The sequence below is a fragment of the Dasypus novemcinctus genome, chromosome 8 (genome assembly GCF_030445035.2).
Source record: "Dasypus novemcinctus isolate mDasNov1 chromosome 8, mDasNov1.1.hap2, whole genome shotgun sequence".
NCBI lineage: Eukaryota > Metazoa > Chordata > Mammalia > Cingulata > Dasypodidae > Dasypus > Dasypus novemcinctus.
In genome coordinates this window covers 51,685,762-51,702,395 of record NC_080680.1, presented here as the reverse complement: position 1 = coordinate 51,702,395, position 16,634 = coordinate 51,685,762, and the positions used below count along the sequence as shown (strand labels likewise).

The window sequence follows — 16,634 nt, the reverse complement described above, 5'->3', positions numbered from 1 at the left end:
TGTGTGCATAAAATTAGCTGGCTATTATCTCGCTAATGAATGAGCTCTGCTGTCTGTTGTGCTATGAAGTGGAAGAGAGCAGTTGCTGGAAAAAAGATATAAATGGTGCTTTACAAGGCTATATTGATCTTTCTTTTTGTTTTCATTTAAGGTTTTAAAGAAAGTAATTTTAAAGAAAAGAAAAAGTCTAGTGAAAGTTACCACTTCTATTCTAACATATCATTGTTGATTAGGTTATTAAACTAGCATGTTCATTTTTCTGTTAGGTAAAAGGGAGTAAAATATATTTTGGTTTCTGCATATACAAAAAGAGCAATTAATAATAAATTATACTCTGAAATATACAGTTTATTCATTCTTCTAGTCAGTAAATATTTTCTGAGTGTTTATTTTATGTCAGGCATTGTGTTTGGTGCTAGAAAAGAAAAATCAAAGCAACGTTCCTTCTGTTTAAGGATTCCCAACTTTTTCAGGAAGAGATAGACCAGTAAGCCAAAAATTGTAGTACAAGGTTATGATACAGTGATTCAATACCTACAAGAGATACACAGATAGGTATCAGGTGTCTATGCTTGACAGAAGGCTGGAAAAAGGAATGCTATGAACTAACCTTTGAAGGACTTAGCCTGAGTAGGACATAGGTAGGTAGAGAAACAAGAAAAGTGTTTTTCAGGAACAGGGAACAGAATGTGAAAACCACAGCATATTCAGGAAGAGAAAGTGGTTTGGTTTTTCTGGAACAGGAGCGTGATATGGGTGAAAGGTAGAAAATGAGACTGAGCAAGGCAGGAATAAATGAAATACTTATCCAAGAAGTTTATATATTGACCTATAGGTGATGGGAAACTGTTTTAGGACTTTAGTGGGAGAATGACACAAATAGAATTTTCTTTTATGGATAATCTCCCTATTGTAGAATGGAGGATGGATTGGATGAGAATAAAATTGAAGGCAGGGGCATCAATTAGAAAACTGTAGCCTCTGGATGCTACATGAACCTCTCTCTACCAATCTTCTTTCCCCCAAAAAGTTTAGTCATTGAATCACAGAAATTCAGAGATGAGTGAGTCATTCGATTGCTATTCTAATTATTTTATTCTACTGTGAAGGAAATGAGGTCAAACAGGTTAAACGATTTGCCCAAAGCCAAAGAGTTCCAACAAAACTAGAATTTTGGATCCTGGACTCCTCATTCTTAGAATGCATAGATTAAAATTTACAAGGAAATCTCCCTTCAGGTTCAGAGCAATATTTTAACTAAAACATTAATGATGATGTGTGTCTGTGTTAACAGTACCATAAAACAAGTGACCTTCATGGACAAACTGTGTGGTTAAAATTAAAAAGACAGTGGAAAAAAGGATCTGATTATTAATGTAATTAGTTGATGATCCAGGGGGTGACAGATCCATAAATGCCAGTTTTTGACTGATGATAATGGAACATTCAAATCTGCAAAATAATACTCAAGTCCTGCTCTCAGAAATAATGAGGAACCTGCTCTCTCCATCCTGCCTCCTTGTGAGGTGCTAATGCAACATTCTGAATAATAATGTAGAAAGCCAGTATAGCATCAGCGCTGCTGTTGCTCCATGTTAATTCCCATATTACTTTATATCCTGTTGCCACAGATTCTGGTTTAATGAAGATTGGACATTTATGAAGGACTGTCATATACGGGACAGGGAAAGGATAGCATAAATAACCCTTCTTGAAGATTGCCCGATTTGCAAATGTGTCACAAACCTGGGGTTAAAAAAATAAAAAAAGAAAGAAAGAAAGAAAGCTGTCAAGGGTATGGCTTACTGCATTGCTCAGCATTTACTAAGAATCATTTTTTTAAATCCCCTTAGGGCTTCTGTCTGAGTGCCTAAATCATATTCAAAAGTGTAACTTGGTACATGGGTTCCAAGTGACTTCTTCAAACTAAAGATTGCAGTGCCTGGTAAATAAGGCTAATAGTTTATACATAAAAAGGACATTTTGCAAATACAGAGATTTATTCAGCTAGATAATCTTATTTGGATGTTGAATTTCATAATACACAGTATGAGATGTCCAGACAATTCTCATCTCCAGTGAGGGTAAATAATTTGCCCAAGATAAAGATTAAAAAATGGCAGAACTGGCAGCCAAATCCTATTACTACAACTATGACTCCAAGTCATTGCCATATCCACTGTGCCAAAAGGAATTTGGGCTTTTGTCAGTACACAACAGTTTAAGTAATGAAATAGTTCTTAAAGAAAGGAACCATTTCCTGAAATTCATGTAGGTATCAAAATTCTCTAGCCCCAGAAGGTCTACAATTGGGAAAAATGAATTTTACATAATACATTCTTTATGGAATTATAACAGAATTCAGTCTTCATATGTTTCAATGATGGTAGATAGAGCAAGTCTCATGATGATTCAAGGAAGCTCCTTGAATCAATGGGGTGCTCCTTGACCTTGTACTCCTGACCCCTGATCTCCCCAGCTTTGCCACCAAAAATCATTCAGAACACTGAAACATGGTGAAACAGGCTTTGGTGCATAGACAGTGGTTGTCCACCTACCTGGGAGGGTCCAGTCCATTTCTCATGTTTATAGAATAGGAGATTAGGACCTTGCTCCTCTGGATTAAAACATTGATTGTACTTGTAAAATAAATACAAGCTCATGGTAGAGAAATTAATAAATATAGAAAAATAATAGAGCAGGAAAAGTACCACTCAGTGATAACCACCAGGAACATTTTCCAAGATTTTCTCTGTATATCCTACACCTGAAGCTGTTCACTTTATAGAAAGAATTGGGTGATGGAATGTGCTGGACATCCTATGACAGTCATGTGTCAGCAGTATGAGTTGATATTGATGTCCCTTTGTCATTTAGTGATTTTTTCATTTCTGAAAATAAACACTTACTAAACTTTCATTTGGCGATCTTGGTACAACAGGCTTATATTGTTCCATTCCCTTAAACTAATGCATATACCTTATTACAAGGGAATAGAGCAGAGTATGGACTATTCTTTATAGTGTTCATGGTTTATGTCAGGAAATACTTTGTAATATTTACGCTAGAGAATAAAGGATTCTTGATCCTTCAAGTGAGAAAGGCAAAGTTATAATAGGGTGTTATCACTGTCAATTATTTGGGATACAAAAGAGAGAGTCATGTCACTTCAAGAGGGAAATAATTACCAGTCTGTATTTGCAAATTGTACCTGCAGAAAACGGACTCTACTGAAAAAGCCTTGTGAATCATGCCTTCCTTTTAAATTCTGAGAGTTTTACTCTTTGACATAAAGAAACCATTCTATGTGGGGAGAGGAATGTAAAGAGGTTGGCAGGATAAAAGTTATCCCTGATATTTTGGGTTAATTTAGTTTTATACAATGGAATCCTATTATATCCTGATGTGTTAACTAAAACTTGTCAAGTTAATTTTATGTTCCCATGCCATTAAGTCATCTTTGGAAACATAGCTTAGAAATAAAAGCACAGTATATCCTTACCTGTGGGCTCAAAACCACAATTTTTCTAATCTATTATAAGATATTAATAAAAGTTGTTTCCACTTATTTTTGTGCATGTATGTGGTAGTATAGTTAGTATTACGATGGATATCAGTACAAAAATGTTGGAAGCATCTGTAAATATGTCCTTTTGAGAGATTCTCAGGAGTGGTATAACTGAGTGAAAATGACCAAATATTTTTAAAGTTTTGATACTTGCTGGACAATTCCTTTCCAATTTATATTTCAACCAAAAAAAAAAATGAATAAAGATGGGAATTTCATCACACCTGATCATTACTATCGAAACAGAACAAAACAATACAAAAGATTTGTTTTATTTTTTAAAAGTATTATTTCTTTTTAGTAGACAAACATTCTTGAAGACAGATATAAACCAAACTGTTCCCAGTAATTAAAGTTTTGTGATAGACTATTTCTCTAGGTCGGGAAAAGATTGCCTTGAGAGTCATTTTGGAGAGGTAGGAAAAGGAAGTTTGTGTTTGCTGATAGGCAACACTTTGGAACCTGGGAACATCAAGAAAGCATCAATTATGCAAGGAGGCCATGAAAGAGAAAGATAAATATAAAACGGGGGAACATTGACAATAAAATTTACCTCCATCACTTTTTTGTGCAAGACTGCATTTTAACTTTAGAAATTAGCAATATTTCAAGATGTCTAGCTTCTCCTTAAAATATAATGTGAAGTACACTATTTGTGGTACTTACCTATTTTTTCACTAATTATTATGGCATTTTTACCATCTTTTATGAGAGAAAAACTATGTTGCTCACTGTGAACATTCTGAATTTGTTTCAAAGTATGTATGTTCACAATCATATCTGGTTTTACGATAGACAGATGCAAATAAATTTGATTTAATAATAACTTTATTTGATCTCTTAAATTCAGTTTACATGCATATCTAGCAACCTTTATTGTAACACAGCATAAGTATTGAACATGCTCTTGAATTTGGGTCATAAATCAACAGTGATTTGAAAATGTGAAAATTTCCTCCAAGGCAGGTTGAAAAAGTAAGTGCACATTCAAGTAAAATGTGAAGATTTACCATTTAAATAAAATGTCATGGAGTAACTCTGTTGCTATCCTTATGATTTTGGATAGCTTGTACAAGGACAAAATGGTGCAGTCTGGAGAAGGGCATCATAATTAACTCTATGATTTATACTTAGAAGCTTGACATGTGTGATATGGTTAGTTCCATTACAATGGAAGTGGAAAAGGATACGTCTTATAAATTACCTAATATTACCTATATTATTCTATGCTTCAAATTAAAAAAGGTTTTAGAAAATTAAAATTAAAAAATGCAGCTTCTAAATACATTCACTAACTCATGTACACATACACAATCATTTACTGGGTACCTATAAGGAAATAGGCAGTGATAAGGAAGGGTATAAAATATCGACTTTGACATATATATCTGGAAACATATATATACAGTGTATAGTCATATTTGATTGGATACTAATAGCAAACAAAAGTGGGAAAATATCACAGAACCTGATCAATTTTAAAGCATTCATATTGGTCATAATGGATACATATCATTGTAGTGCTCATTTTATTTATTTTGGAATTAAGTAGTGATTCTATGTGTGAAGTAATATTTATCTGAGTTCTGCTTTGATATGAACAACTTCAGTGGTGGTTAAAACACAGGAAGAGGGGAAACGGACTTGGCCCAGTGGTTAGGGCGTCTGTCTACCACATGGGAGGTCCGCGGTTCAAACCCCGGGCCTCCTTGACCCGTGTGGAGCTGGCCCATGCGCAGTGCTGATGCGCGCAAGGAGTGCCGTGCCACGCAAGGGTGTCGCCCGCGTGGGGGAGCCCCACGCGCAAGGAGTGCACCCGTAAGGAGAGCCGCCCAGCGCAAAAGAAAGTGCAGCCTGCCCAAGAAGCGGACAAAGAAACAAGATGCAGCAAAGAGACACAGAGAACAGACAACTGGGAGGAGGGGGAGGATTAAAATAAATAAATAAATAAATCTAAAAAAAACAAACAAACAAACAGGAAGAATTTGTAGTTTTCATGGCATTGCATTGCATTGCATATCCAAGTTTTCTCTAAATACATTTTTTGAATCACAAAAATAACCACAAAAGTCTCCTGTCTTTTTCTTCTTCCTTTCCTCAATACACTTGTTTTAAATGTTGAAAAACATCAGTAATTAAAACATCTGTAATTAAGGAATGATTTTTGCCTGTAGATTTTTGGCCTTTGCACAGGACCTTTAAGTTAGTCAATACACTAAAACATGGCATGTTTTTAAGGTTGTAAATCACACTGAATCAATATCAAGACAAAATTCACACATTAAAGGTTAAATGATCTGAGCACTGATAGTAATGAGACATTTTCAAAAGATCAAAATGTAAATAGTGCAAAAGTAAACGTTAATTTATATTAAACAGTAACAATTGCACTTTTTCAAAGATAATTTTAGTTCAAGCCACTTTACATATTGTGTCTTTATCTAAAATGTAAATAGAAATCAATCTTTTGCTTAAAGTAGTTTAGTTGTTAATTTGCTGTAAAATAAAAATAAATAATAGACCACTTTATTTTCCTTAATAATGGTTTCGGTTGTTATCTATGATGTGTTATTAAAATTTTAACAATGATCGCACAAATAGCCTGTCATCTGATCGAACTAAATTATTTCAGACAGGATAATGCCTGACTCTGAACTTAATGTTCTTCAGAAGAAGAGAAGTAAGGTCAGATAATGCATCAAAATATTTTCTTTTCTTTTTTTTTTTTTAATTTATTTAATTCCCCTCCCCTCCCCCAGTTGTCTATTTTCTGTGTCTTTTTGCTGCGTTTTGTTTCTTTGTTCGCTTCTCGTTTCTTTGTCCCCTTCTGTTGTCGTCAGCAGCACGGGAAGTGTGGGCGGCGCCATTCCTGGGCAGGCTGCACTTTCTTTCCCGCTGGGCGGCTCTCCTTACGGGTGCACTCCTTGCGTGTGGGGCTCCCCTACGTGGGGGGACACCCCTGCGTGGCAGGGCACTCTTTGCGTGTATCAGCGCTGCGCATGGGCCAGCTCCACACGGGTCAAGGAGGCCCGGGGTTTGAACGGCAGACCTCCCTTGTGGTAGACGGACGCCCGAACTGCTGGGCCAAAGTCCGTTTCCCAAAATATTTTCTGACATTGTAAAATATTTGAGAAAATAAGCTAAAATATACTTACCTTTTGGGCTCAGATTGGCATAGTGTAAAAACACAGGAGTAGTAATCTTGGTGACTCATATCAGAACAAACTTGGTTCAGCATATGGCTATATTAAGTCCTAGATGGGCAATGTTGGATAGGTTACTACAAACTAAAAGTATCCTCTGACCAGGACCCTTGACCAGGGGTAGTCCTCCTCTTCCTGCAGGAGTCCCATTATCTAAATCACGTGAGGTGAAGCGCTGAGGCACAGGAAGACCCCCATCTCCCTAGCCAAATCAGACTAGGTTTCTCAACCTCAGCATATTATTGATATTTGGGGCAGGATCATTGTTTCTTTGCAGGGGATGTCCTGATCATCAAAGGATGTTCAGCAGCATCCCTGGCATCTATTAACTAGATGCCACTAGCGCCCCAACCCCTGATGTGACAAACAAAAATTTCTCCGGAAATGCTGAATATCCCCTGGGTAAGGGCAATCTCTTCTGGTTTAGAACCACCAAGTTCTATAAAATACCCTCTTGTCAAAACGTAGTTTATAAAATACATTGTCCATCTTACATATTTAATATTTGGAACTTTTCTTATTGAGCCTATAGGAATTTTATTCTTTTATTTGCTTCTTTCCTTTGGAGTTGCTGCTGTTTTTCTTGTTGTTAATAATTTTATTATTTCATTCATATTGTCTTGTTATCCTCTCAAGTCTTTACCCCCAAATTTTAAGGCTATATTCAGTTCACTTAAACCTATCCTCAAAATTAAATGTCCCTTCTTTCTCTCCCTTCACTAAATTTTTCCACTATAAGGAGGTATGTTTCTATTTGGAAAATCAGACCGAAAAATTCATCAAAGACTGATTGTAATGCTGACTCTTTCAAGTTTTACTATATGTCTTCACCTCATAGTTCTATTTCCAGGGGTATTAGGTGATTGGATTCTTGCTTGACCAGTGGAAAACTTTAAGTGCTTTCTTGTCATTTTAAAGAGATTTTCTCTTTCTCTAGTCATGCCAGACCACAAGTAAAATACAAAATATAGATTTACAGCTTTTAAGAATCACTGGAACAACTCATCATAAAACAAACTGCCGTTTTTATTTATGTGATGAAAATGATGAATAAAGTTTGTCTTCCATACTCATGTTTCTCAATTATATAATACATAATTACACTGGGTAAGAGAAGAAACACAAATTAAGGTTTTAATGCTGACAGATGAACAGTAGATTAGAAAGTTCCACTCAGAATAGGTGTATTAAATTTCTCTAAATCATCTAATAATATTTTAAATAACTATTTTCGTTTCTCAAATGCTATGTAGTTTTTAATAGCTAACGTTTTATTGACCACTCACAATGTCTCAAGAATGGGTCTAGGTAATTCATTTGTATTCACTCATTTAGTCTTTGCAACGGCTACATTTTAGGTAAAAAACTGAGGCTCAGAGAAGGTAACAAACATTGTCTAAAATCTGGGCTTGCTAGTATTCCAAAGAACAAAGATTGAAATCCAGGGGTTGTGAAACTGAGTGGTTTTGACCGTAAAATAAAGACATTAACCATAAAATAAAGACATAATGTTTGTTTATGTTGTTTGTTTGAATGTGTGTACACAGCAATGAAATCATGTCGTTAAACATTATCTTATGCAGAGCCCGTGAGTGTGTGTGTACACGTGCACGCGTAGGCATGCACTTCAGCATGTATGTATACTGCGCTTGAATATGGCTGAGGGAGAACTCTCAGCCATTCAGCAGCTTGGTTTCTTCCCATTGCCCGGGTACTCCCGAGGTGTTTACACTTAGTAGTGGAAACTCCTTAAAGCATAGTTTGAATCCAGTTTACCTGATTATCCAGTAAAGCACCTTCTAGAGCAAAAATTCTTCAAATTTGTGAACATTAAATATGGAAGAAAAATTTTGTTTTTATTTCCACTCTTTTGACATTAGTTATCATTCCCAATAAAACATTTATTCAAAATATGGGTAAAAATCAAAAGGAAATTTGATTTTTTCTGATTTGTCCCTACATCTGGAAATTCCAGGCAGATAAAATACCAAGAAATATGAACAGAGTGGTTCTTTCATTATACATTTAATTAAAGTTCTTGTTATTATCATTATCACATTTACAATGTGTGATCTCAGATTGATATCTGGGCTTTTATGTAGGTAGGTTTCTAAACATATTTGGAAATGTGGGATTGCATCTAACAGAAGTAATAAAATAGAAATAGAAATATTGGGCTTTAGTTGGGCAATATGTGATTTTACATCTTCTTTTGATTTTTAAACTACCCATGTCATTTGAACATATTTAAATCTATTATTTACAAAAGAAGTCTAGATTCACTGACTGAAAGTCTGAAACATTATTACTGTGGAAATGATTCTGTTAATTGTAATTAGTGCTCCATTACCACTTTTGGATGAAAAAATAATGTAAGACTTTCATTATCATAAAAATCTATTTAACCTGTTTCTCCATCTTCCTGTGTTGAACCCAGTAATTCATGTAGCATTTTTGAAAAGTAATGATTCTGAATCTTTGCATAAAATTGACGTTTATGTGTCTGGAAATGGATTTTCTTCTATATTTATTTATGGGGGGAAATGTTTATTTTAAGATATAAAAGAATAGAGCTCCTTTGAGAGCTCAAATTGACAACTGTTGTGGAATATTTGTATCCTGTAGTTTTTTCTTAATGAATGTAAGTAAAAAGGACAAAAGATAGGACATATTTTTTTAAGTTAATGGTCAGATATATATTATGCAAAATGGTTGAGTTTTAAACTGTGCTGTGTTCTAATTTTGTGTATTGGTACTTCTCAATATGTTTATTATACTAAGAATATATTAATAAGAATATTTTTTTCATTAGGTTCCTGTCCTGAGACCACAGAAGGATGTGCCTTGGACAAAGGTAGGTAACTTTAAAATATATTTCACATTTCCTCCATGTGTAAAGTACAAAAGTATTGTGATAATAATTATCTAACTGCCACATGCATATATATTTGAAGTATTATGTCACATGTTCATATATTTCATACAGACTCTTTTCATATACTAAAATATGATACTAATGAGAAAACATCAGAACTGGAAATCTGATATCAAATACATATCAATGTCTGGACACAACAAGGTTTGATCAATGGAACTTATATTCAAAGAACTATATGAATAGTTATGACTGAAGTCCTTGCCCATAAAGTGAGGACTATTTTCAAAGGTGTGTAAGATAGTCTTTGATGACCCTGATTATGAAATTAAGGAATAGGATAGATGTGCATTAAATTATGAGGCTAGAACAGCCACTTAGTGTTTAGGCATGAGTAACAAAAGGGAAATTACTTTAGAATTAGAAATGACTTTAAGAAAAGAAAGCAATAGAGTACAGAAAAAAGTATATAATGCACTACATGAAAAATGAGTACAACCATTAAATTGACTTGCTATTTTAAAATGGGATGCTTTTATATATTATTTTAATAGTGTGATCAAAAGATCATTAAACAGATTGTGGATTATAGCAAGCTTGGCTCCTAAAAGAGAACTGAAAAGATATATAGAAAATGAATAAAAGGTGCAAAGAGAAAACCTATGAGTAAAGAGCAAAAGAACTAAGATTCTTTTTGATAGTGGGGAGAAAGATGAAGACTGATGAAATGATGCTGACATAGAGGGGGATTATTAAATATCAGTCCTTTATGGAGGAAGCAGCAAGAGAAAAACGGGTTAAATAGCACATTATGCATTTAAGTTAGCTCTAGGATAAACTATTGAGTGATGTTTTGATGCTGGTTCTGCGGTGGTATTTAAATAAAGATTAGATTTACAAATACCTAATTCTAGTTTTCCTGAAACTTTACTAGGTCTAACCTCATGCATGATTTGAAGAATCAGTGCTCTTTTTCTCCTTGTTAAAGTAATTTTATATTAAAAGAAAAGTTGAGACTTGGTTTGTTGTTATGAGAAAAATGCAGATATGTGCAATCATTAGTAATAATTAATGCCTGTTCTATTTTAGCAAATATGCTACTCTGGGAAATACAGTTCATAGTCACATTTTCAAATTTTTAATCTGGCTCAAAATATGCTCTATGTGTTATCCTTTGCTTCTCATAAAGCATTCTATATAATATATTTGGATAATTTTCTGAGATCTTAAAATTTGAAATAATCTCCCAGTTTTTTACACTGTTTTTTACAGTTTTTCTCTTAGTCATTTTCAGTCCCTGTTTGGAGACTGATGAGACTTTAGACAAACCAAGGAAAATATGCCAGCCAATGTGAACTGCCGACAGGGAATGAATGGCTCCAAGCACAAATCTCTGTTGTGTCAAGGCTTTGCCATGACATTTGGCAGGGAATTAAATCAAACATAGCACAATGCAAATAATCTTGGTTTCCCAAAGAGGTACAGTTTCAACTTGGAGCCTGCTGTTAAGTCATTGCTACTCTTTCCCCTCCTCTTCCAAAGAAAAAACATTTCTGGCAATCAAATGAAAATCAGGGCATTTCCTAGGTATTGAGAAGGTTGTGTGAGGAAGGGGATGGATCATGGTTTTGAATCAGACATCCTTGGGCTTAAAGTGTGACTCTGTCCTTACTACCTGTGGAATCGTGGGCAGTTTACTTTTCTGAGTGTCTTCAAATATAAAATAAATTTACTAATAATTATGGAAGTTGTTGCTTGGGTATTAAAATAACGCAGTTGTCCTAAAGCATGTCTTCTGTCTGTTGCAAAATATGTATTTAATACATGTTTTTTTATTTCTTTCCCTTTCTGTAATGATCTGGGTATTGTATTAAATTTCTTAATAACCTTTTTGTCATATTAGTACCAGAACATTAATGAGTCTACTTTGCATTTGTAAATTTTAAGCTATTTAATCACGTGCAGTAATACTTATCTGTCAAGGGCTATAAACTCTTTTATTTTGGAAAGGAATTGCGGCAAACTTCTGTATTTTTTTCTCTTTTTTTAAAGGAGATTAAACTGTTAACGTGTAATATAAAGGATGTTTTGGTTGCACAAAAGTGTTTCTTAATGTTTTTTACTTAGTTTTAAGTTTTGTTAGTATGATAAAGCTGGGAAACTATACTATAAAATGTAGATGACTTAGAAATATTATACTTCCATAGCATGCCCGTAATATCTTAAGAGTAGTTCAAAAGTTTGATCAACTCCTTTATTGAGAAACTACTATATATCACTTATTGTGGTAAGTGATAAGAGTACAAAGACAATAAAGATATACTGCCTACCTTCAAGGGAGTTATACTCTTAGATGGGGAGTGGACACATGAACACTTCATTTTAAGACAGTGTAGTAATGAAATGGAGAGGTATCAATGAGAGGGAGGCATATAGCAAATACACTTTAACCAGCCTGGCTTCTTAGAAGGGTTGGCAATTCATGAGTCTTAAAGGTGATATCAATCAAATGTAGAACAGGGAAATCTCTGGCATTTCCCACGTCACCCTCCCTCCTCTCACCTCCACCTACCCTGTTCCTAATACCTCGCAATCACTAATCTATTCTCATTTTAAAATTTTCAGCATTTCCAAAATGTTCTGTAAATGGATTCCTACAATATTCAGCCTTTTGGAATTAGCTTTTTGACTCAGCACAATTTTTGTGAGATCCATTCAAGTTGCTGGACATATTAATAGTTTCTCCTTTTCATTGCTGAAGAGTATTCCATGGTATGCATGTGCCATAGTTTAACATTTTCTCTATTAAAAGGCATTTGGAATTATCCCAATTGTTAGCTATTACAAATAAAGACACTATGAATATTTGTGAATGTATTTTTGCATGAAGATATTCCCATTTCTCTGGATTAAATGTCCAGAAGTGCAATTGCTGTGTCCTATGACAATAAGATTTAATTTTAAAAGAAACTGTCAAAATGTTTTCTAGTGTGGTTATACTACTATAGATTTCCACCAGCAAACTTTGAGTGAATCTGTTTGTGCACACATCCTTGCCAGCATTTGGTGTCACTAATTTTCATTTTAGCCATTATGATATGTGCTCAGCGTTGTCTCATTTTGTTTTTAATTTACATTTACCTGGTTGCAATTAATACTGAACAACTCAGGTACTTATTTGTCTTCTGTATATTCTCTTCAGTAGATGACTGTTCAGGTCTTTGACCCATTTTCTTATTGGGTAGCTTGTTTTTAAATAGTTGAGTTTTGGAGAACTCTTAAAAATTTCATTTTTTAAAGTGTACTTAAAATTTTTGTAAAAGATACTTAGATTACATAAATGTTACATAAAAAAAAATATAGGGGATTCCCATATGTCCCACTCCCTACCCCTCCCACTCTTTCCCACATAAACACATCTTTCATTAGTGTGGTGCATTTGCTACAATTGATGAACACATATTGGAGTATTGCCACTAAGTGTGGATTATGGTTTATCTTACAATTTAAACTCTCTCCCACACAATTTTCTAAGTTATGACAAGACATATAATGGTCTGTGTTTGTCATTGCATCTTCATTCAGGACAATTCCAAAGTCCCGAAAATGCCCCTATATTAAGCCTATTTTCCCTTTCCCTCCCCTCAAAACCTCCATTGGCCACTGTCTCCACATCAATGATAAGTGTTCTTCCATTGCTGGGATAACAGTAAGTCTATAATAAGTAAAATAACAGTAAGTCTACTCTAGTCCTTCATTCATTCCCCAATCCTGAGGATTCTGGGATGGTAATGCTCACTCTGCCTCTAATTGAGAGGACTCATATCCCATGGGGAAGATGGGTGAGACTATCTTCCTTGCAGTTGCAGACTCTCTCTGTACCTTGGGATGGTCATTGTCCATCATCATCTCCTTGCTGCTTGTCCTGGGTGAGTCTAGTGAACTGGAGAGTAGGTCCTCTCAACTCTGTTGAGATTCAGAGCTCAACTGGCACGTGGACAGCCAAAGAGTTATGTCTCTTTGAGATACTACACCTATCAATTCTAGCACTAACTGTAGGTTCAAATAAAAGGGGCAAACCACAAATGAGTCCAAATCTGTCACACTAGGAAGCATAAATTCCAAAGTAGGGCACACTGACAGGGTGCCGCATTCCTGAGTTGTCTGCCCTGCCTATAGTGTCTGGATGTCTCCAGAGCCCTCAGGACCCTGCTATTTGAAGCAATATTTACTGTGGCAGTCAATGAGATCCTACTGAGATGTGCATAAGCCATATCTCTGGAATGACATCCCAACTCACTTTGCTGTCTCATATTCATATAAACTCATTTGTCTTTACCTTTTTGCCCTTTTGGTTCAGGTCTTTTTCTAGTTGCATTGCTAGTTAGTGCTTGGTAGTAATCCCTCAGTGCCAGGGAGGTTCATCCCCAGAGTCATGTCCCATATTGGGTGGACAGTAATGCATTTGTATATTGAGTTTGGCTTAGAGAGATGCCACATTTGAGCAACAAGGAGTCTCTCAGGATGTAACTCTTAGACAACCTATAATACTAAAATACTAGGTTAAGATTCAATTTCAAAAGAAAATGTTCATAAGTACAGTCATCATTATCAAGAGCCCATCCATCATCCATCTGTTTTCATTTGTCACTGCTCTTGTATTTAGGGGATTCTTGCTATCCCATTAGAGAATGCGGCAGACCTCCCCAGGATGGGATTTTCATATTCTTTTTGTTTTTGTGTGGGTCTCTCCTCACTGTGACAATGCCCCATGAACACTTGAATATATTCCTATGACTTATAGGTATGCCCCAAGTGAACCTCCTCCCATGCATCTCCCATCACTGACACCCCTTCATAAATGAGCCTCCCTTGCCACAGTTAAAACCCTTCTGTGATCTAAAACTCTTTAAAAATGCTTTGAAAATGTGGCTGAGTAGAGATGATGGAGAAGAAGAGGAAGTGATATCTCAAAACCCATACTGGTAGAAAGACTAGACATCGTTGCATATTTCAATTGCCCAGAGTAAGGATAGGGGACAGAATCAGAAGGCATAAAGATGTTGTAATCAAGGAAATATTGGAGCAAATATTGGAGGATAACAATATTCAATCCTGGGTCGCTCTGAAATATAGAATGATTTCTGACCCTAAAATATTTCACTGTATGTAGATGAATAAATGATCATCCATTCCCTGGAGTTTAAAATCTTACACACAACACCTAAGTCTGATGACTTATCACAGAGTTTGAATACTACCAGTATTTGAAATGTTTTAATAAGAGATATTAATTTTTCCAAAGAAAAACGCAACTATGTATATATTGATATGGCATAGCCACCGGTACATAAGAAAGGCTTGATGGAATTTCAGCCTTGAACTCAAACTACTAGCTAGAATAGGTAGAAATTTTGAAAAGAGATCCTCCTTAAGACACTGTAAGAATGTTTGTTTCAGAGTCCAAATCCATTATCTGACAAGTCTGGTGATAGACAATTTTGACAGTCAATAATTAGAAGTTCAAGATGAAGGAAATACCTGCAAGTCTGGAAACACTGGAGCATGTTTGTGTATAGAGGAGAACCAGTGGCAAAGTAGCAATTCATGATTTTCAAGAGAGACATTGTCTTATTTGTAGGTGTCTACCTCATTGTTTTACCATTTATGCTATGGACTGGGTTTATATTCAAAATTTCAAACTACTATAGCTCTGGTACTAACCAAGCAGAAATCCACTCAGTGAAGCAGGGTCCAACGGGTTCCTGTGTAGTACTTGCATTAATCCTTTAGTTCCTGGATTGTGGTCCTGGAGGAGCAGTTAAGAATGTGAGAATAGTGCATGCAGCAGGGAGACCTGGTCTAGTCACCAAGTGAATATAAATACTTTAATATAGTAATAACCAGTTATTAAAATACAGTACTGACTGGCTAAACACTGGCCTGGACTACAAAACTAATATTATAGGGTCTCTGGAGAGGTAGGAGCGACAAAAAATAAGGGAATGCAGTTTTTGAAAATTATTTTCTTGTGGAGATTATTAAAAATGGTTTGGTAGGGAAATCTGAAATCCAGAAGATATAAACATGATCTATTTCTTTTCACTGAATACTACCTGTCATATGCTGGAAAACCCCCTTTCCTGCCTGTAGTCTGCTTGCTATTTTAATCACGTTTGGGGGGATTCCATAACATTACGGTCACTTTTGATTATTGAAATGTCTTGGTTTTATTGTTACGATTAGATTTGATTATTTTGAAACTTCTACGTCTTATTTTATTCCGAGATTTCCTCCTAGCCTTAGAGCGGGAATGAGCTCTACATTCTCAAATCTCTCTCTCTTTCTCTGTTGTTATATTATCTAGGTTGGGGTAGGTCTTGGGGTAGGTGTGGGAGAAGGAACACAATATTTCCTCATGTAGCTATCATTGACAAGTCCGCTGTCCACACTGTTGGTGTTTGAATTTAACTTCCGCCTTCAGTGCTTTCTATAAACCTGTAGCGATCATGCAGGCTCTCAGGATAAGGATTTTGGTGGTTCTGCAGAGCACCCCTTGAGGGCCTATATACCATACCTTGGGTGGTCTGGTAGACCTGGCTGATATTTGACCTCCTTCTGTCCATTCCCAACCCTCATCAGCCTCCTTCATACGTGGCCACTTCCAGGCTTCATACATGAGAATATATATGATTCCCTGTTTCTTTCAATATGACAGTTTACTTTAACCTAAAATTAACTATTAATAAAAGTACAGGCAGCAGATGTGGCTCAGTGGTTGATTGCCTGCCTCCCGTGTATGAGGTCCCAGGTACCTCCTAAAAAACAATCAGGATGATTTGGGAACTTACTCCAGAAATTCTGGAGGTTTACTAGTGGAAGGGGAAGTATGATTAATGGAGGTTATCATATTTGAGCATTGCAAGCTAGTAATGACTAAAATGTAAAAGGTATCAGAGATTATAAGTTGTTGTTAAGAACATCTATG

General features: G+C 35.5%; 1 long non-coding RNA gene across 1 annotated transcript in view; it reads left to right on the top strand.

Moving 5' to 3' along the window:
* LOC131279446 (uncharacterized) overlaps positions 1-16,634 on the top strand; it is a 1,072,160-nt gene that overhangs the window by 842,706 nt on the left and 212,820 nt on the right. Inside the window, exon 4 of the long non-coding RNA XR_011649401.1 lies at positions 9,584-9,625. This is a non-coding gene — a long non-coding RNA (uncharacterized lncRNA). The remainder of the gene's footprint in view (positions 1-9,583; positions 9,626-16,634) is intronic.